Here is a 22,675-nt window from a genome sequence, read left to right as displayed (position 1 = left end):
TCTATTACATTAGAGAAGGTATCGTATGGTATCAGACTGAAATTGTAAAAGAATTTTATCCTGGCTGGCTTTTAATTCTATAAAGAATAGTGCACTGCTAGAAATTTTTAAGAAATTTACCAACAAACAATTTAAATACCACTATAATACAGGGTTGCCATGGGTCAGGTAAAACCTGGAAAAGTCAGGGAATTTAAAAAAGGGCCGAAAAGGTCAGGGAAAACTCAGGGAATTTGATTTCAGTGGGTAAAATTTCTGGGGATAAGTCTTTATTGGAAGAGTAATGAAAGTTTCTCCTCATCCTCTCTTAACACAGAAAACTCTAGAGCAATCCTTAAAAATATCTAGAATATTGTTTTTGTAAAGTAAATGCGCTCTAAAAAAGTCTCTTAGACTGTTATTTATAGTTAAAATGATTCTTATTCATTTTGGTGCAACAAATACATTGGAAAACTTAATGTAGAGAGTTTATTTAATTATAAGCACTTAAAACGTGCTGTAAACATTTACACTTTTGGCCTTAAAAGGTCAAGGAAAATCTCAGAAAAAGGTCAGGGAAAACCTGGAAAAGTCGGGGAATTTGGTTCTGAAAATTCCGTGGCAACCCTGTTAAATAACAATTTTTATTTCTTTTCTTTTTTAATTTTTTGTGATATTAAAATCTGTAATAATTTTAAATTTACCTTTCGTCCAATAAATCGGGAAGATAATTAAGGGCGGATAGACTCAAAGACAGGGATAAAGATATTCAAATTGTTAGTGGAGTAGAATGAAAATTCGGTATCATAATATTAAAACATTTAATATTGGCCCCAAGCGATCATTTCTTAATGTTTAATAATCGGAGAGAAAATATTAAGACAATTACTGTATAAAAAATAAAAAGACGCCCCAAAGTCTCTCTGTAGAGACTAAAGACAGAAAGAGACACAAGCGCTCCGCTCACCCAAACGAATTGTATTTCTTGGAACTGTACTAAAATGCAATTTTGAAAGGGCGGGAATTTTTAAGATGTATGGGTAATTATTTTAGGATTAAATTCCTTAGCATTGTTTTAATGGATTTTCTACGTATGACAAAGTTTCAATTCAAAGAAATTTCATAATAATGGTACAATACTTTTGGTAATTCAAGGATGATTCATTCTTGCTTGCTTGCTTACTTATAATTTTGGGTTCATTAATTTTATATTTATTATCAAAGATGTTTTATGAATTAATGAAGGTATATCATGCGTTTATACGAAACATAGTAATTTTTAATTTGGGGAGTTAACTGTACAACGTATAATTTAAATGCCATGTGCATGCTGGTAGACTTCCGGTCAAAAAATATAAACTTAAACCTCATTTAGTGGTCATGGTGTAATATAATAATATCATAAACCTTGGCTAGAAAATTAATATACCGTGAACAAGATATAAACAATTTGAGATTAATATGAAATTTTATATTTTTGTATAGTAATTTTATATTTTTATTTTTTAATTATGCAGTTTTTAATTTGCGTAATAGTACGTCTGCGTAATTTCCTTTTTTATTTTAAAGTTTATTACCTAAACTTTGCCATTTTATTTATTTATAATAACCATGTTTCCATAAACGGTAATAATTTCTTAAATATAAATTATAAACAAATCAAAAATTTATTGGTTTTATTATTATTTATTATTTTTATTTATTGGTTGAAAATACGGGTAAATTAAAACAAAAAATATCTTTAATTAAAAAAAATAAATAAACCACTTCTTAAGTGCGAACTCGTCTAAATTACATAAAACTAAAAATTATATAAAACAAAGCTCGAAGGCTTTTGTTAAAAATCGCCAGAAAAAAAAACCAATGCCGGGCCATTATATAGGAACCATACTTAATTTGCTGCCGACAAATTTACCGCGTTAATGGGCCCATTAGTATAACTGACTTAACCTGCCGGAGTTAGCCTTAATTAAACCAGTTTGCGACAATTTAAGTTGAAAGAACGCCGTAAAACAACGCGGCACGCTTGACCGCTCTATCTCCTTCATCTGGAACCATTTTTTCTTCTTCTTTCTCTTTAATTCTTTATAAATGATAATTAAGGAATGATAGGGAAGGATCAAAATCTAGCGAAATTCATCCGAAAAAAATCTGATTCACAAATTCCATCCCCCCTACCTTCTGTACCGTTCCGTTTTTTATATCATGACAATGAATTTATGTATTTATTTTTATGTAAATTAGATGTTACATGATATCCAACAACTAAGAAACGTGTCCGTGATTGCAGATGTTACTTTGCACTGAAGATATAGTTTCTTTTATTTTGTATAACGTGTGTAACTATAGGGACAAGTTTAATGATGGTTAAACATACATTACCGAATTTATCATTTCAACTTGAAAATATACCATTATCAAAGGCAGGAATGTACGTTTGAATATATATACGGTTTCTCATAGGAAGTATACTTTTAATATGAAAAATATTTGATTTAGTATTTTAGCCTCAGGGAAGATATTAGGAGTTAGAAAAGCATTCAAGACATAATGGATGTGACCCGTTAATTGTCTTTAGTTAACAATTATTATTACCATTAGTTATTTTGGTACCGTGTTATTTTAACGTCATAATTATTCTGTCTTAAGGGGAGGTTAGTTTTAAGGGAAGGGGGGATAGAATGAATCTTAACTCTTTTTGATATACTTAGGAATCCATAATGAAGATTTTGTAATTGTTATCGTAGATTATGCGAAATAATTTTTATTTTAGGTTCCAACGCGAGTCTTTAGGTAATAGATACGTTTTCGGAATATTAATTAAATTGTATCTGTTAATTTTAATATTGAGAAAAACAGGTAGGTATAAGACGTTTTAGTTGTTATCTAGCTAATTTCAAGGTTGAATAGCGCAATTATCTTTTAAGGTGTTTTGCCATGGATTTAATTGCGATTTTATTTCATTTTTCACCAGTAGAAAATGTAATAGTAGGAACGGTCCTAAAATTTACTTATTTAATTAATTTAACTTCGTTCCAATAAGTGCTTAATTGGTTGTGAAATGTTTGTTTACTCTAACGGTGTATTAAATAATTAAATCAACATCAATTAAGTCTATCTAATGTGCATACCTTTTATAAACATTTAAGTTAAATATCCCGTTCAAATTCAACAATATCCTAAAAATAATGAAACTATATATGAATACCCTCCCCCAATTTTTATAAAATTGGAATTACCAAGGAAAATCTTACTGATTTTAAAGTGATCCGTGCACGTTCTATTGAAAAACGTGTCTGCCCCCGAATAATAGTAATTGAAAGAACAAGCGCGCGTTCAACAAGTAAAACCCGATTTTCGCTTTATTCAATAATTGGACAACTAACCTGCATGCATGCACGGAGGCAAGCTTTTGTCCAAAGATAAAAATCCTCAAAAAGAGATTAAAAGCACAAAGCGGCTTACGCAACAACCTGCGGTCGAGGATCTACCTGCCTGATGTTTCTACTTAACGAAGCCAGTAGAGCGTGAATTCCAAGTTATATACCTGGATTGACTATCTGCCTATTTAGCTTAGATCATTTTGTATTAAAGAGATCTGTAATGGCTAATTCCTTTTGTGGGGGATAAAAAGAATAATATGGATTGAGAAGGAAAATGTATCGCAGAGTAATATTACATACAATTCAGGGTTTTTAGAAATGGTGGTACATTATTTTCAAATTTGTGAAAAGCTCGGACTCTTAGATTAATTGCTCGTATCTTCGTTAACATTAGAATTAATTAGAGTCAAGTTTCCAATTAATACTCATTATTTTATAATAAAAAAAATATAAAAAATTCTAGGCTGAACCTTTGCGTAGTTCTTAATTTCACAGATACGTGTTAATTTTTAATTAAAGAAACATCGTAGAGCTGATTAACCAGATGATATAAGAACCCTGGGATTGGGTCCAGGTCTGACTATAGGGTTTGAAAGTAGTTAAGCTTTCGGGTAGATCCCGCAGCGGGAGGTTAAACTACGAGGTTTGAAACGGTGGAATTATGATAGATCTGGCTTCAAAAAATGCTTGGCGCGGATCGAGCTATGCATGCTTGGACCACCACACCAAAATATTATAACAGCTAAAAGCACGCGGCGGTCGTGCACTTTTTCCTATTCTATCCTATTCAATATATGAATATATATACTTATATAATTTCTTTTCGTAATAACATTTCCCCTTTTGGAAATCATCATCCCTCGCTCCCTCGCTCGCTTGTCTCAAACATTGTGTTTTTTCCTCTACACGTAACCTGTTCGAAAAACTTCCTTTGTTAAAGAAATTTAGTCTTTTTTTCTTTTAAATAACTAAATCTTTGCGTAGTAACGCCGTAACTCAAATATTCCATGCTATTTAAAAAAGGAAATGAATATCGAGGCCTTTTGTCTAGAATTTCAAAGTTGGTATTTACTTTATTGACCAAGTAAATAATAAAAGATTCAAAATGATAATTTGGAGATGTAATTATTAATAATAAGTTTCTTCTCTGATAAGACACCAATTTATTTTGAGGGGGGGATATACTGCGTGAAACATTGTTTATGCTTCTCATAATATCCATATTTCAACCAATAAGACGCTCGCAATCGAAAGTTGATACGCCTTGAATTCTATTGGCATATTCTCTTTTCCAAAACGAAAAATGAAGTAACTTACTGACATTTTCCTCCGAAATCAGTTTCTGCCAACAAGTATAGAAATTCCGTAGGGGCATTCCAAGCGGGTCAAATTTTATAATCAACTTAGCCCCAAGGGAGGATCTTTGTTTTCTACTAAGACTTTTTTTCTCCATCCATCCATTCTTCTGTTTGGTAAAAACCGGGTATTGTTAATTTACGTATAATCCGGGTTTATGATGTAAAGAGACATCTTCGGACTATAAGATGAAAATGCATGCTTTCCAAAAGACAAAATAAAAAAAAGCACGGAGGAAAATATAGTTGATTACGTCTATTATGGTGGATAAGAAGACCACACGGACTTAAATAATCCTTTCCTTGACTGGAAACCTCCTTTACATCTTTCTATTGTGTAAGACAGAGTGAGTTAGAATATAGCTTTGGCCCGAAGTCAGTCCTTTGTCGTGTACCGCTGGATATTGTTCCGTTTAAAGCCGAAATATATTGTCAGACCAGGACAAAAAAGTTTTTGACTTGGCATTTTGGTAATGTAGTTGAGCTGGATATAAGGAAAACCATTCGGCGGCTTATTGCATTCGCAAGCATCTCGTTGAACGCGCGTATACACAAACAATTTTCATTTTTTTACGTGTCTATGTCTTCCAAATCTCCTTTGTTCGAAAGAAGCTCAAAATTCTAAAAGCTGCTGCATGGCGATGGAGATAGAGGGTTGTAAAGAAAGATGTGAACGGTATATATTTTATCGTGTGTTGCCTGGCTTGTATTTCGTTAAAGGCATTGTGAAATTACGAATTAAGTTAAGCCTATTTTCTCAACAATTTTAGACCTATTTCCATTCCAGGACTTAAGCCTAAATACTAATGTTTTCAATGCGGCTGTTAACCCTAATTACCAAGTGATATTTAACATTAGAAGCTCAAGTTTTCATTCGAGTTCTTAACCCTTAAACCTAACCTAGACTCAGAACTAACTAGAACTCAGCTTTGTTTACATTTTGTGGTTCTCACCGCCTGTAGAAATGTTTCAACTGCCGCACACCGGTGTACGCGGTAAAGCCGAACTTGGGGGGGCCCCTCCAAACTATTGGCTAATTCACAATTCCTTTAAAACACCTTCGAAGTAACCAGTTATAATAGGTCTACAATTCCGTGGATGCATCTATTGAAAGTCCGATGTTGGAATTTTCTTCTACAGTGTCTATTCCATTATTGTCATTCGTAAAGAATCGAACTTCTTCTCCTTCTCTTTTTGCGCGTTTTCTTTTTTCCCGCGCGTTTATATCTAATACCTTCTTTTCTATTGTGATTATACGAGTCTTGACGGGCGAGCATATATCTCTACCTTTTATGAAAACCCTATAGTTTATATTCCTTGACGCCTTTTTTACTTCTATTCATATTTTTATTATTGCCAACCCCTTTCGTGCTCCCCATTTAAAAGAAAAAAAAAAAGAAATAATTTCTATATTTAATTGGTACTTTAGAATGATTCAATATTGTAAGAGAATAACCCGTTTCCCGCACGTAATATTACACCCTTTCTAAGAGTGCAACGTATCGAATATTCTCTATTCGCGTGGTGATTTTTCTTGCCTCTATCTTGCATTGTTGTTAGATAAAAGACTATATGGAGTCAGAACTTAAAAGATGACATTAACCCTAAATTTTTCCTGCTCCGAGCCGAGACTTTTTCTATTCATTGGATTTGAACTGAACTACGATTCTTAATCTTCTGATTAAGTTTATGTTAAGGGTATCCGCTTTCCTACGGATATAAATATTTTTCCGCTCAAGTTCCCAAGTAATTTGCACTCCATTGAATTACGGAGATCTTTAATTATTCTTAAAATTTTTCATTTTAATCAAGCATCCATTATTGTCATGGTATGAACAAAACCTTCGTAGTTAGACTGTTAAACCAATAATAAACCTCTTTGCAATGAATAAACCCATCGAAACATTTTCATATCTGCAGCGACATTGAGATTTAATTCATTGTCAATATCAACCGTAATTCAGAACCATAATTAATTCAAGGAGATCCTGCTTTTTTGCTTATTGAATAAAGAGCATAAGTTCATCTTTGTAAGTGTACATCTAGTATAATCCTCGTGAAAATGATAAATTTAATAAATAATACATAGTTTTCAGACTAGGAGAATTGGTAACATTTACACCAGGAGGCAAGGCTACTTGTCGGACAAAGTGCAGTACCAAGGCTAGCTCCTGGTTTAAATGGTATCAATTCTTCTAGTCTTTAAACTATGTATTAAATGGAAAATCCAACTTTAGTAGAAAACTTGATATGTATAGAGTTTTAGACTTATTGCATTCAATGGTGATCATCTTATACTTGATGACAAAAAACAAACTAAAAGAAAAAGGATGAAGAAGAGTTAGGCCTAACTCGGTTCCCGCGATGGAACTGTATCATAAATTTTGCGCATCGTAATATTCTCTACTTTAGTTTTAGTAGTCGAGACAAGGCAAGCTGGCTTTGCTTGCTTTGCTTAAGCAAGCGCGGCCACTGAGGGGAGCATTAGAAATTAGGCATATAATTCCCAGTAGGAAACCGTAGTCGATGCTCGAATTAACATAAAAGTTGTATAAGATTCTTCGTATTAATTCTCCCGGATTGTCAAAGCCGATCATCGCCGTCATTAGCGAAACAAGCGCAGTGACCCGGACTTGAAATAACGGCTATGATCCTCCTCAGAGACATCGCGTATCACTTGCATACCTTTATTAGCGGGATATCATCTCCCCCGCAAGAAACAGAGCAATATATTAATAACACAAAGTCAATTAAAATGAAACTATCAACTAGATCGTTTAACAATCTTTTACTTAACTCCAATTATTATAAATATATAATTAGGCCTTGGAAGGGGTGAATCTTCACTTACAATACCTATTCTACTCAGTCCAAGGTTGTGCATGTTGTTGACGAACTAATAGCCAAAAGACAGGCAGCAAATTTCTTGATTTTTGTTAAAACGTTGGGTTGATCTATTTCCATGAATATCAATGATAAATTCTTCATTTATGTGCCCTTTAAACTTTTCGTTTAAAAAATTTGGAATTTTATTATTTTATTTTATTTTATTTTTTTTTATGTTTTTTTTTCCCCTGATTTTTAATTTATTTAATGGGGAATTTTTCTAAAAGGTTTTTAAGCGTAATTAATTTTAATTTATAATTAGATTCACGCGTTTTTGTTCAGTTTATTATTGATTATTAATTATTAAGAAGGGGTTATACTTTATTTCGTAATTATAAAATGTCAATTTTAAATTTTTTGTTACGAAATTGTTTGGTCGCTTGATTAAATTTTATTTCGTGGAATTACTAAATTTAAAAGGAAAACCAATACATATTTAGTTTCTTCATAGTTAAATTTATATTCAATTCAATTTAATTTAATTTCAAAGAGTTTAATTGTTATAAAGAAATTTTAATGTTATTCTTCATAAATTCCCTCGAACACAAAATGTCTAATATTTATGGATAACGCGTTAAAACCATCAATTACGGATATGTTGACTCTTTCACCCTAAAAAAGAAAGAGAAAACTGCAGAAGATAGCGGCGAGACTAAACTGGAAAAATACTAAATCTCCAATAAATAATTGAATAGAAATTCATTGTGCCCTTCCATGGGTGTGAAAAATGATTCCAGAGGCTGGAGGCCTTAACTTTTTCTCTCTTTCTGGATGCGCCAGTATTGAAACGGCACCCTATATTATATTTTCATTGACTTTTGTACGGATAAACACGCGAAAATGCCATTACTCTAGACATTCCTGTCCATTCCGATTATTTATTCCGTCCACGGTCACCTCGTAAATCCATAACTTGTTACAGAAATTTTTTTCCACATCCCCCAATGCCCCCTTGTGTCCGATCTTGGCATTATTTGAAGCGGGCTATACGCGTCCGAAGTTATGGAAAATATGATCCTGGTACCTTGAAGGAGAGAGGAATGGAGTGAAAATCCAAATAAATACCTATAACGTTGCCTGGCCTCTATATCCCCATCTACAGCACCGTAATCCTCATCTACAGCACCGTAATCCTCCCAGCATCCTCAGCGTTTAGGTAAGGTCGTACGGTAAGGAAACGTAAAGGATGTCCCTGTGTCTTAAAAAAGAAGCTAGATCTCATACAAATAAAATGGCGCTACGTGGCAGCACTTAACAATCGCCTATTTGAGTTTATAGAAAGAATACAAAGTTCAGAACTTCGAGTTATTCTACTTCTGATATTATATAAAGTATAAAAAATTCGTGATATGTCTAAAAAAATCTGATTGGAGGAGCATAACGCATCAAAATATGAAAAGGAAATTTATTCTCGGACCAAATCAGTATAAATATTATATTTCCGTTTTTGCGGGGACTACATGACCCCAACGTGTATTATGTCGAGAAGTAGCGACGATGAAAAAAATGCGCTTCATTTATCACAAAGAACTATATCCTTTGCCTCCTTTTTTGACAACGAATTCTAACGCGAATCGGTACGGATTTCGTTCCTATAAATTCCCATTTTTTCTTTTTTTTTTTTTTTTTTGCTTTCCGTGACTGTAGGCCGTGGCTTTTTATATTTTTATATCCATCTATCAATTCTTTTTTTGGTACACAGTATTATATGAAGGGCCAGTCGGCGCGAAATTGTCTCGATTAATAATATAAAGGATTTATAGGCGATGTTGCTTGGGATTATGCGTCTATCAAAAATTTCCAGGAGTGATGAGGGAAGTGTTCTTTTTATCATATCGGTTTTTCGTTTTATCCATAATTTTCTCGGTAGTCAGTCACAATTTGTGACATGGAAACACATTTCTCCAGTGCGTGAATCGTACGACTGGACGCGTTTTATTACGAGCTTTCGTTTGAGTACTCGCAACATTGGGTTAACTTTTGCAGGAAGTTTTTCACAATTTGTGAAAAAAACAATTCGCAATCTGTGAATATTATTTCTTATTGATTTTGGATATGGATTGTTTATACTCGTTGGAAAGCTCTCGACGCGTGTAATGCAACTATACACCGCATTAATGCATTCGGGGATCTGATCAAAAGAAATAGCCTAATTAAATGCAATTTAAACTTAATGAAATCAACAATTTCACGCCTCACCTGGTAAAGGAATCGACAAAACATCCTATATTTAACATTGGAACCAAGAATCTCGGGAATTTGGACGACTGGGCATATGAGTTGAAATTGTAGACATATTTTTGGCGGGGTTGCGTTGCGTTGCCTCGCGAAAAAAGAAGAGCCAGAGAAAGAGAGAGAGAGAGAGAGAGAGAGAGAGAGAGAGAGAGAGAGAGCGAGAGAGAGAGAGAGAGAGAGAGAGAGAGAGAGAGAGAGAGAGAGAGAGAGAGAGAGAGAGAGAGAGAGAGAGAGAGAGAGAGAGAGAGAGAGAGAGAGAGAGAGAGAGAGAGAGAGAGAGAGAGAGAAGAGGGAGGTTTTCATCCGTCACGGCGATGATCAATGCCAGAAAAGGGTCCCGTCTCTTTTTCTTTCATTCTCTCTTCTTTTTCAATCTATATTCGGAGATGAAAACATTTTTGCGCCATTTTTCAATTCCATTATCGATTATTTTTATGGTTCCTTGTTTCTTCTTACAGACCGCACTCGCTCGCGTTCCCGCCTCTTTTTCACTCCTAGCTTCTAGGCATATGCGCGCGTGAACCTGAAGGAAAAAACCTTTCCCTTATACGCTTTTAAATGCAGATTTTCCCATTTCCAAATCGCCTAAAAAAAAGAAACTAAGAAAAAAATTCGATTTTGAAAATTGATGAAATACAGTCTTTAATCATTATATAAGTCCAGCGGTTTTTCGAAGTGATGTAATAGGGTTCATAACCTTTACGAAGATACGTTTCAAAACGTAAAATAGCTCGTGTAGTGTTTTATATATTCAGATACCTCAGGTTTTGGAACTGAATGATCTGAATCGAACTTAGAACTAGATGCTTTTCTGACTGTTGTAGATAACGGTTCATAAATACACTGTGTACAAACGGATACGTTTTCTTTATTGGCTTCGTAGCAAACTTGTCCGGTAAATGAAATGTTCTTGTTAACTTTGAATCTCAACCGGATATGAAAATTTCTTACCAAACTGAAGCCAAATAACAACCGTGCACCGAATAACCTTTCCTATTCACGAAATAATATTTCTCTATCAATTCAAATTTGAATATAGTTTTGCACCCTTCAGACATCAAAATAAGTTTCATTTAAATACAAGTTTCGAAAATTTATTCACACACAAAAAAAAAAATAAAACTAGCTCTTGAACTGCTTGCTACATTTTCATTTCAAACCTCGACAAAAAAGGGTTAACATAGACAATCAATGAATCTAAATGGCTTATTAGTCTAGCAACTCCTGGAACTTGACCCCGGGGGTGGTTCCAGCCTTTTTTCCTTCTCCCAGAATGCATTGCCATAAACTCTTTTTGATAAAAAAAGACCATTAGAAACTAGACTACCATAAAATCAGTTTTTTTAAACTATATAACTTTTATCTCTCTCTCTCATACTTAAATAGATAATTTTCTTCTTATTTTAAATATTTACTATTTAGACCCTGAACACATACATATACACAAATTCTTTATCTTGTAAATACTTACAAAAACCTTTTTTCTACCTCTTATGTTCCAACGCTCAAGTTCAAAAGTTTCTTTTATAGAATGTATTTAAAATGTATATAAAATGTCTGGAAAAGGTTTTATTTTTTTTTTAAAAAAATCGTAACCAACTCTTTCTATCTTAGCGTCCATAAGGTTGGGAATGGAGACTTAAGTTCTAAGTGTATACATACACTTGTCAGCAATAATTTTAACTAGGTTTCTTTTTAAAAAATAAAGAGTTTTTTTTATTTCTTCCCATAGTTGAAGTTTAAAGAAGTTAGATTTGAAGGAAAACCAAAAATTTGCGCCTAATTTACGATCTTGAATAATTTTTTATGGGTTTTCCAACTTTTTCAATTTTTTTTTAAACTTTAGTTTCTTAAAGAATTGTTGGTTAAACAAACATGACGTGAGATATAGTCTTGTTTTATTTTTTTAAAATACATTTTTTAAAAATTATTCTAGTTAAGGAAGCGCTCGTTTTATCATCCCTTTAAATTTAAGTCTTGAATCGCTCGAGTTCAAAATATCCCAAAACGAGATATTACGAAATATATCACAATTTTACGAGTTAAAATATATTTGCTTCGGGTTTGTAGGATGCCATTTTTAACACCTTTAGTCTTTGCGACGTTATTTTCGAGTTAGTGTGGTTCTCTAAAAATAAAAGACGCGATGTGAATGAGCGTCAAAATAAGGAAGGACCCCTTTTTGGCGGGAAAGACACGCGTGGAATTGGCGCGAGATTAGCACGCGGGAATGTCGCCTCTATATTATTTTTCCCGCCTTGCCCTACCATGCACGCAGCCGTATGGCCATCTATTCTCACCTTTTACCCCCTTTTGTCTCTAGAATCTCCTTAAGAAGAACTCCTTCAAACGCCCGACCGTTTGTTTTCGAGTTACTTGTCTTGGCTTTGGTGTCTAACACTTACCGGTAGTTGTAATATTTCCTTATATTACAGTAAACGTAACCCAGTTTTGACAGGACCTCGTCCAACCCCTTGTCGCGGCATCTTTCTGTTCTTAGCTTATGTCCTTTTCCATCTTCCCCTGAAAACTGTGGCGCGCCAATCTCTGTTGACATTGACCATATGCTGTTAAAAAAGGGTTTGTCGCGCTAGCTAGCTGCATGGGTTGAGGACGCGCGCGGCACGCTGACTTCTGTCTGGGAATGTGGCGAGGGACGATGACTATTTCAAGACAATCGCTTCGCGGTAACACTCTCTGGCACGCGGTCGTTCCTTTAGTTCTTTGTAAGGCAAGTATTTTGCGCCAATAGGTCTAGTGTACCCCCTTTCAGTCTCATTATAACGTAACCTCGTTCCTATTTGGTGATAGAAACATATGGAGACACAAGGGTGGCAGTTTGTAACTGTTCTTCTATCTAATATGACAGATATGGAGGTGTAACCGTGACGGATGCCTGGTCAATGCGTCTTCTTAAGGGGTGCGCGAGAACCATGAGCACGCGAACTTGGTTCTTATTTTTGACAATAGTTTATAGTTCAAACATATGGTAAATAAGAGAAGGGTGTCTTTGTAAGTAACGTTTCAGCCAAGGCTTATAGTTCGAAAGACTTCAGTTTCTCTTTAAGATAAATCTCTAAAATTCACCAAAAGTTAATTGTCTTTTACGAGAGTAACTCCTCCCTGTAAATGAGGGGCTCACCAAAAAAAAGGTCCATGGAATACTCGGGTAAAATTAACACCAGAAGCTGCAGGGAGGGAAGAACAAAAGCCACGCGAGGTAAAGAAGAACATTACGTCACGTAACATTTAGGAATTCCGACAACGACCTTTCCAGGGTCACAGCGCCACGTAGAAAAGAAACAGTTACGTGTTAGTTTACCTGACTTTGAAAAAAAAAAAGAAAAATTATGAAAAGGGCGCGAAAATATGCCTCGCGTTGTTGTCAATCTCGTGCTCCTTATTCTTATTCTTGTGTCATTTTTCCGCGCGTTTATCCCCGCATCCCCCTTTTACTTCCCCCGTCCCCTTTTGTCTTTATGTCGGCTGGTACCAAAGGCGGCACCCGTCTTTTGAGAAACTTAGACATTTACAAATAACACCCGTTCGTTGTCGCCCGCGTCTTGAGCTCCTTTTTCTTCCAAATGTGCTTGCCACTGAATTTGACCTTTTCGCGCTGTGCAAAAGCGAGCGAAACTAAACTAAGCCTTTTCAAATAAAGATTATACACACCCTTGACGTTTATTAGGGGCATATAACGTTTGTCTGAAATGGTGTGGGCCGCGGAGCTCGAGAATTTCATTGGACTTTGCAGGATTTTATCATATAGTTGAAAAGCCATAAGGTCAAGAGCCAGTCCATAGTAATTTAATCAAAGACACAATAAGTAAAGTACATTTGCAAGTGCAATTGCTTGCGGGACCATTCTCCTCCAGTACTGTGATTCTCAGGTGACATTGTATTCTGAAATGTCTCTAAATCAATATGGAAACCAGCATTAGAATTTTCAAAACAGTGTTACGAAGTTAGGCTTAACACATTTTTGGTTTTCACCTGAAATCTCGAAACAATTAGCCTTAGAATGTGGTAGTTAATCTGCACCACACAACACGTCGTAGAAGAAGCGGATAATTACGGGTTTTGGTTCAACTGAAACAATTGACGGAATGTTGGTAACCCGCCCCTAAAACATATCCCCATCCCTTTCTCAAGACTACGGTTTTTGCCTTTACACCTTGAATCTTAGCTACTAGTCTTGTACGCGAGTATAGAAAAAAAATCCCACCCCTCATTTTCGCATCACTCCTAAGAAATGCGTGAACTTTTTTAAGCAAGGATAGTCATTATCGAGCCAGATACATCGCGAGACTGCACGAGGAGTAATCTTAACCAGTAAAAGAGTAACGGCTGCAGTATAGCTAAGCCTTGGTAAGGAAAGCAACCAGAAAAAACACAGGATTCCATTAGCCTAGCTTCTTCCGCCATTACCTTACTAATCAGTGGGTAGAGACTTGAACGACGCACCATCCAAAGATTAGTTTAGATGGATTATCGGTAACGGAAATAGTCACTCTAAGAATGTAGTGACTGGTGAGGTAGATCCGACTCTAATGATGTCTTGTATACGAGATGGAATGCTTTTAGGCTTAGCTATACGTTTTTGTTTTTTAGCTTGTATTGTCAACTTCGCTTATACCATCCCGTTTAACGGTTTCCCTGCCTCATGCATGCCTTGTCAAGGTTTTTTCTCTTCATCTTCTTCCCTTGTCTTTTCCAATAGCCTGGGATGGGTATCTCGGATAAGGAATGTCACTTGGAGTCTGAGCATTTTTTTGTTTTGTTGCGGTTTAGTTCTAACCACTGATGAAATGAGGTGTTTGTAACAGTTTTCTTTTTGACGTTTTGTTTGTTTGGTGTTGACATTGTTTTCATTACTTTCTGTCATGATATTGTCTTGCTTGGGAAAAGATAATTCAGAAAAACCTGTTGCGACGTTGCGTCTGTCTTTTGCGGTTTCATTAACATGTTATGTTACATTTTTAAACACTCTAAGGCAAACGATATTCCGACATGATTAAATTTAATCGTTAGATTTGAAACTTAAACCTACCATCACGTCGAGGCAGGTACTTGATAGGTTCTTAATTACTACCTTGTACTCCTAACGTAATAACAATTCTCTTCATGGTGCGTATGCTACCGTACACAAATTGAGAAAAAGTTAATTACCATTCCTCAATTTTCTTTTAAAAGAAAAAAACATCTTGGGTATAGAATAGTCAACGTTGAGAAATATTTCTCTCTCGAAACAATTTCTTCGGAGTTGAGGAGGCTCATTTGGAATACAAAGAACGTCTCCACCCTAGAAGATCTCTTGTTTTGGGGGCACAAACACCGAAAAAGATAGTACTTTTAACAAAACTCGCCTTAGGCACTTAGCAGATAACAATTATCTTTTTGCCGTCACCGACATTTTTTCTTTAAAAAATTCCCCCTAGACCTATCTTACAGTTTTCGTTTGTATACCCGCTTCGTCCCAATCGAATTTTGCGCTTCCCTCCTAGGCTAACTTCGTCTTCGCTTTTTCAAAGTTATTTTTTGCTTCATTTGACATTTGGGGTCTCTCTCTCTTTTTGCAAATGGAAAACACTGTGGCGTGAACAGACTTAGATTAGATGAATTTTGTTTTGTTGGACTGGGATGTGTCTTGATATAAACCAGTTAGGGTAAAGCCGGTGTAACCGAGGTAGGCTTAAAAAATGGTGTGTACATAGTGACATGACTGTGAATTGGACGTCTTGGTGGTGGTTTGAACACGTATGCATTTGATGTTCCTTAATAGTGTCTGATGGTTGGACTTATTTTGGTATAAATAAAAACATTAAAAATATTCAAAGTAGTATTAACACTTTAGCCACATTTTCCAAAGTCTGCAACGTGTTTCCCTCAAAGATTTATCTTCAGCAATTTCCAAACTTGAAACATATGATGATATATAAAGGTTATAGGTTAGATGTTCGATAATAACGTGTCTTCTCTATTTTTTTCCGTCATTCAAAGGTGCATCGCACGGTTGTAATATTAACGCGGCTTTTAATTAATTTGAGAAATCGTTTCTTTCGAAGAGAGTGTTAGACCCCTTGTGAATTAAAGTAGAGTACTGACGACACCTTAAGATAAAAATTCAGAAATCTTTATGGTAAAAACCATGAAAAAAAAGTTATAATCTAATTTGCTAGATAACAAATTCGGAAGCTTTGAGCTAAGACCTATCTTTCCGTGCGAGATAATATTGCATTAACAACGGTTGGATTTTATTTATTATTAATCTATCTTTTAATTAGGAATAAACCTTAATAAAACGAAAATAATTTCAAGTTCAAGAAACTTCTTCTGCAGACATTCCCGCTCGTCACATGCCGGTAATGTGATACCTGACGCCACCCAAGATACGCCTGCATATACATAAAGAAAAAGAAAAAAAATTGCATTAAAAGAACCGCTCAGAATATCTATGCATAACGTAACCTAAAAGAAAATGAAATGGTTTTTTTTACAGACCCTGCTAAGCCTAAGGCCAGACACTTTTAATACATTTTCTATATTATGTATAACAGATATTTTTCTTCCCGCTCTCTCTCTCTCTCTCTGTCACAAAGGGAATATGAAACGAATTCTATTGTTTTCTATTGTTTAACCTCTCCACTCAATACATAAACATTCACCGTGAATCAATCTTCCTCTTTACAGGCCTTCAAAATGTCTTTAATTAGTATAAAAAAATAATTATTGGACTAGAATTTTTCCTTTTTAATTGAAAGAAAGTATAAAATAATCAATATATCAATTGAAACCATGTTTCTATCTACATTATTAAAGAAGATACAGGCAATTTTAAGTTTCCGCAATGGACACTACACGTTAGGCTTCTCCGACAAGCACTGGGAGCACCCCTATAGGACGAATCCGTCAGATGGTACTTTAAGAATCCAGCATCTTCATTCTAAAAAGTCTCAAAAGCAAACTAATTTTATCTCTAATAAATAAAATAAATAAATGAAAAATCCAGTAATTAGCTTCAATATCCCTTGAAATTCTTAGGTAATAACACAATAGTCTAGGTCCCTTATCTGTTAACAATATCTTATAGAACGCGGTGGTTTTTTTTCTTGAGAAAGCCATTGTATCGCCTATCGGGGATGAGCTTGTCTTAAAATAAAAACCAGCAAGAAATAAATCCCCCCCCCTCTTACGTTATTAATCCCGGGGCCATTTCGTTGATAGCCTATGATCGTTTTTCGTAAGCTAAATTGAAGTTTTTTTAATATGAGCCTGGAACAATTTATTATAAGAAATTCAATGGTACCTTCTTAAGGGGGTGACATACCCACCAAAGGCGAAGAGGGGGGGGGTAAGAGTGGTGCAGGTACTACTTGCAGCCATTATTATCATTATACGGGCTTTAATTCTTTTTGAGCGCCCTCTGCCATCGCCTTCGGGGGTTAAATGGTGATGGCGTTGTGTTTGTAGTAAGAAGAACGTCTCTCTCCCCTACCCTTGTCTCGGATAATGCGTAATTGCCTTATAAATGCCCCTATTATGCTACATATAGTGCCCTTCTTTAATGTAAAACTTACTTAAGGGAATAAGCGTCTTTTTTTATTATTATTCTTTCCTCACTAATGAACTTTTTTCTTTATTTCTTTCCTGTAAAACGATTTAAAGGGATAGTAGGAGGCGTTTCATAAGTAGGCTTTTGAATATGAAAAGTTTTTTATTTTGTATTATTTTATATATTTATTATATATTTTTAATTAGCGTTTATACATTGTATTAAATAATTATAACCACCCATTATTATTCCTTAACCAATTTAAATTTAACAGTTGTTGTTGTTGACGTAGATGTATTTGAAACTATAAAACTGGTAATTCCATTTTGAAAATGGCGTCGCCGATTCAAGCTTTGTGATTGGGATATAGCGTACTTGTATCTACAGAAACAGATGTTTTGTTTATTTTTTGAAAATTTTAGAGTCTGCAACGCGAATAATATACTTATTCATATTCAAATGCGAATGGGACCTCGTCCACGTACAAACCATTTGCCCTCTCTATTTTTATCGTGTCCTTCTTTTAATTTCACCAAATTTTCATCGTATATTCAATACCATTTAAGGCCATGTAAAAAAATACCTAGGGTTTTTTTTTTATTTCAAATTAGACAAAAAGAAAAGTAATTTTTCACTCGAAGCCCAGAGTGTCGATGTAAACTATAATTTAGATTATTACTCTTTTTTTACCTGACCGGGGGTTCGGAAACATCCAACAAGCCGCTTAAGCTCTTCTCTACTAGATATTTTACTTTTTTTATGACAGAGATAATGGTTGCAAATTATCCGGCCCAATGCCCTCGAAAAAATGAACCCCTATTTATTTCTCTGTTCTCTATTTTAACTATGGAAGACAGGGGTGTATATAGCGTGTTGTCATTGGACCGTTACCCTGCACGCACGATTTACTTAATATCAAAACGCTTAGCCCATAGGTTAAACTCTCAAAACATATTGAACCTTGACCCCTCTTCGTCACTTAAGATATCTTGATTTTGTGTTAATATTACTTGGGGATGTTCTTAAGTAGCTATGCATAATTTGTTGAATATAAATTTGAAATTGTGTTACTTATTGTTAAATTCCACATAAATTTAATTTTAATTGAGGTTAGAAACAATTGAATATTAAATTACAATTATTTTATTGTTTAATTCCAGATTATCTTCAGTTGAAATGCAAGAACATTACAGTCACTACGCTAGGAACCGCATATAATTCTACTTTAATTTGGGTAAGTTTTATATTTTATTTATTTATTTATTTATTTATTCATTATTTTCAACGGTAAACAAACAAATAAATAAATAAAAAAACGCGGGAAGGTTTTTAGGTACACAGAGTAGTGTATCTACCAACCAATCGTAGCGCTTAGCCTCGTATCTTATCAGATATATACCTAAATCTAACCCAGACACAAAAAAATTCTTGGAAGATAAAAAAAGTTATCCGAGCGTATTCCGATTGCCAGTGACAGACACACCCTCGCTCCTCCGTGATGCGCGATGCCTCCTCTACTAGAATCCAGCAAATTTATTTGGGAAAAGCTACAAGCTACGCCATATATACACACACTGTGTTAATGGGGGCGCGTGCCTTCTGTATGTGTATGGAAATATGGTCGGGTGTAGTTCTATACAGTCCTATCTATACGTTACTAGTCGCGAGAGATTCAATCCTCCCTTCGCGCCCAAAATTCTAGGTCCGATCGTTGAGCGCGTGCAAATTAGCAGTATATTCCGCAAACCCGCCATGGACCCCACGAAAATCGAGATGCCCACTTAGGGCCAAATTTGACAAGCATTTGCGCGACGCGCGCCGATCAACCGCTCATGCATGTATAGATGGGGACTGTCGGGATGATTAGAAAGGGGTTTGTCCCATTCCATGGACCATTTCCACGTAAAACTCTAGCTACATCTTCCCCAAACGTTACCAAGGCCTAAGACTAACTGGTACTGGTGCTCCGTTAAAGTCTAACGCAAAATTGGGATGGAAGGGTAAGTTAAGGCTTGGGTTATGTACTGTGTCCAGAGACTAGACTCTTGTGTGTGTGTGTGTCTCTTTCTCTCTCTCTATGTATGTATGTCCGCCTACATATCTCAATGCTGCACTAGGCAAAGGTCTTCCCAACTCCCATTGGGTCTAGGTTCGCGATGCCGCGATGGGTTGGTTGCGTGCATGCAAGACGTGGATATGCAAAATTGTCTGTTTCCGCTTGGCGAAGCCGAAACGTTCCTTGAGCACTATAAAGCCTCGTATCTTACCCATGCACTAAATGGAAATATAACGCGCAATTTTTTTCGTTGTGAATTTTCCAGATTTTAATGAGTTTAATTAGTTAACGAGTTTCAGGCTATGATTATTCGCGTCAATATTGTAGAGTTCTAGCTGTTTGTTGATGGTAATTAAAAGGGTTAGTTTAGCCACGTACGATGTTTTCAATGATTGGCCTAGCATCTCATCGACTCAGAGGTCATGAACCTGATAATGCAGTTAGTTTTATGCTAAGCCTAAATTTTCAAAACCCGATAACCTATGTTAGCGAGTTTGGTTGTGAATTACGCTTATCATTTCAGTGGATTTGTGTGCAAGCTTAATTACTACAAAGGTCACGAACTCAGTGCCTAGGTCAACTTCGTTTCTTTCATAAAATGAAATCTTAGCTAAGCCTTTGCTTTACGCATCATTTTATTCATAAAGAAAGAAGTTATCTCGCAAACAAGGCATCCCGTTGTGTCTTCGAACTTCCGCATAATATGACATAAAATCGTATATACGACCCTTCCATTCCCCTTTAGTTGATATTGACACCGCAAACGACAATTTAACTTGACAGTTGCTTATTAAGGGTTTCTTTAGTCGCGTTACTCGCCAAGGAAAATGCCACAGTTAAGATGACGTTATCGATTCCCCTACAGTTAGTTCCTGAATTTCTTAAAGCTTTCGTTCTCTGCTAGAGCCTAGTTTGATTTAGGACTTTTGCGCTGTCTTCTTCGGTGTCCGATAGGACTGAGATTGGGGGGCGAGTTATGGAAAGGAAGGGAAAGGGGCCAGTAATGGGGGTATTATGAGCGATTGGTTTAGAGGTCAAGAGGTCACCCTGGGTGGCGCGTCAACCTCCGCTTCAATAGACAGTCTATATATATACACTTTTGTGTGTGTGGCAAATGTGACCGAAAGGGGTTGGTTATTGGCGAATATCTGTTCATGTCAGTGAAGGGAAGACCAGTTGGTATAAGTGAAGTGAAATTCCCTACATTGTTTAGAATGGTTTATTAAGTATTTGGTTTCCAGTGGAAAGAAATATATTATAAGATGAAGTTGATTAAGCTAGTTGAGGGAATTACAAAATTAAAAATAGGGTAGGTATTTTAGTTTGGGGAATTTAATTCAGACGGTGCTAATATTCATCACGATCTTGCTGACATATTTCAAAAGCAAATTAAAATATTATCGAGGGTTGCAAAAAAAAAACCCAGGGCTATCATCAAAAAGTAAAGTTTTAATAGACAGGCATCTAAAAATCTGTGAATTAAAAAACCGTATAAAATTTATTTGACGATTTTCGTGCCAAAATACGCTAAAGTTTGATCCAGCGTCTAAGCATCTTCATCCTCATCATTCGCTCTTGAGCTTCTCAACTCTCTTCCATCAGTATAGACACGTGGCAGTCCGTGTAATCTTTCTCATTGGTTCTTACACTATCAAAGGCGTATAGTTGCCATCACTTGATATCAGTTTGAGTTATGGCTTTAGCGTTTGTTCCTGTAACATCCCCTTAAAGAAAGTTGAGGACGGCAAAGATTTCGCTTGCCTATACGCGATTAAATAAAAGAGTAATTCTGTCCCCGAGTCAAGATTGAAATAGGCCAAATCGATGTAAAACTAAGGCGCTTCTCTCCAAAGCCTTTGCAAGATCAAGTTTTAATGTACAGATAAAGGGTGAAACGACGTAGCGCGTGGTTGTAATTTAAAGAGTGTATATAAGAAAAGTCTTTAAAGAATTTTTGATAAAGGCATTATAAAACATTATTAACAATGCATCCTTTCTAGTAAATTAGCTACTGTTTGAGGGGTTTTAAAATAGGCTTAGCTGGTATAAATTTGGTATTATTAATTAGGGTCTTATGGATAATTGTAAGGGACAATTGAGTCATTTTGTACATGGGCGAGTGCACTATTGTTCAGAAGCGTTTTTATGTACTTTAAATTTAAAATATATAATTTAAAAAAGAAGATAGTTGGAACTTAGGATGTTTCTTTTCTTTTTTTGATAAGTTGGCATCGGTTTGTAAATGTAACAAATTATCTTGCCACCTCTCCTTTTAATGTAGTGTACCTAGTTTTCCATTTTTTTTTCCAAATTTGATAAAGGAAAGGTGAAATAATAATTTTCGATTGAACTATCTCTTGAAATAAAAAACGGGATGTTTGTAAATGAAAATTTGCATCGTCTTCCAAAGCTCGTAACTTACTTAATAACAGTCCAATTTCGGTGTAGTCACTCTCATTTTGAAGCCCTGTTATTGTCTATCAAAGAGTCTTATCATCTTTAATTAAAGTATTTAAATTAACCTTAAATTTAATTTAATAAAAATAACAACCTTTAAAATTTGAAATTGAGAAATTACTTTAAAGGTATTATTCCACTTTTCCTTTAGAATTCTCTTACACCATTTACAGGCCTCGTTCAGGCACGGAGAACATCGGAAGGGGGCCCCAGCTTCTTATAAACTCCCCAAAAATCTAAAATGAAAGAGAGCCGGAGGAAGGGGGGTGGGGGGTTAAAATGGGATAAAAATAAATGAAAAAAAGAGTTTGGACTCTTTCCCGTTCAGTATCATATTCAGTCTCATCCTCCTCTTTTGCTACCGTATCTTTTTTTCTCCTTCTCCTTCTTCTTTTTCTTATTCCGTAGTCTATCCTCGCGATGCAGCATCTTCCCGTGCATGCCGAAGGTTCTTCCCGCCATGTTGTATACACCAATTTTCCCGCGCGCTACGAAATTCGCGCGTGAAATTGAGAGCTTCTTTTTTGGCGCGCTTTTTATACCCGTTTATATTAAGCCTACTATAAGCCTAGGCGCGTGCGTGCATGGAAGGCGGATCATTCAAAATCGGCACGAGAGACGTAGAGGGGTCGAACGCTTCGTATTTCGGTGCTGGGAAATTAATTTAGGAGTTGGAATTACCTTTCTTTTATCCGACCCCATGGAGGAGGTGAACCGAGTGGACTATTTACAGTGTTTTCCGTGAGCCTCTTTTCGCTCGTGCTCGTTACCT

At 35.5% G+C, this 22,675-nt stretch overlaps 1 protein-coding gene across 2 annotated transcripts in view; it reads left to right on the top strand.

Annotated features, from left to right (window-relative positions):
• LOC149677234 (uncharacterized) overlaps positions 1-22,675 on the top strand; it is a 241,874-nt gene that overhangs the window by 150,033 nt on the left and 69,166 nt on the right. For both annotated transcript variants that reach the window (XM_089838260.1, XM_089838261.1), the window contains one exon: positions 18,551-18,624. The gene's annotated coding sequence lies outside the window, so the exon portion shown is untranslated. The remainder of the gene's footprint in view (positions 1-18,550; positions 18,625-22,675) is intronic.

The sequence above is a fragment of the Phalangium opilio genome, unplaced genomic scaffold (assembly GCF_054372755.1).
Source record: "Phalangium opilio isolate 3A_F unplaced genomic scaffold, DU_Popi_V2 ptg000045l_1, whole genome shotgun sequence".
NCBI lineage: Eukaryota > Metazoa > Arthropoda > Arachnida > Opiliones > Phalangiidae > Phalangium > Phalangium opilio.
This window is presented reverse-complemented; position numbering and strand designations above follow the sequence as displayed.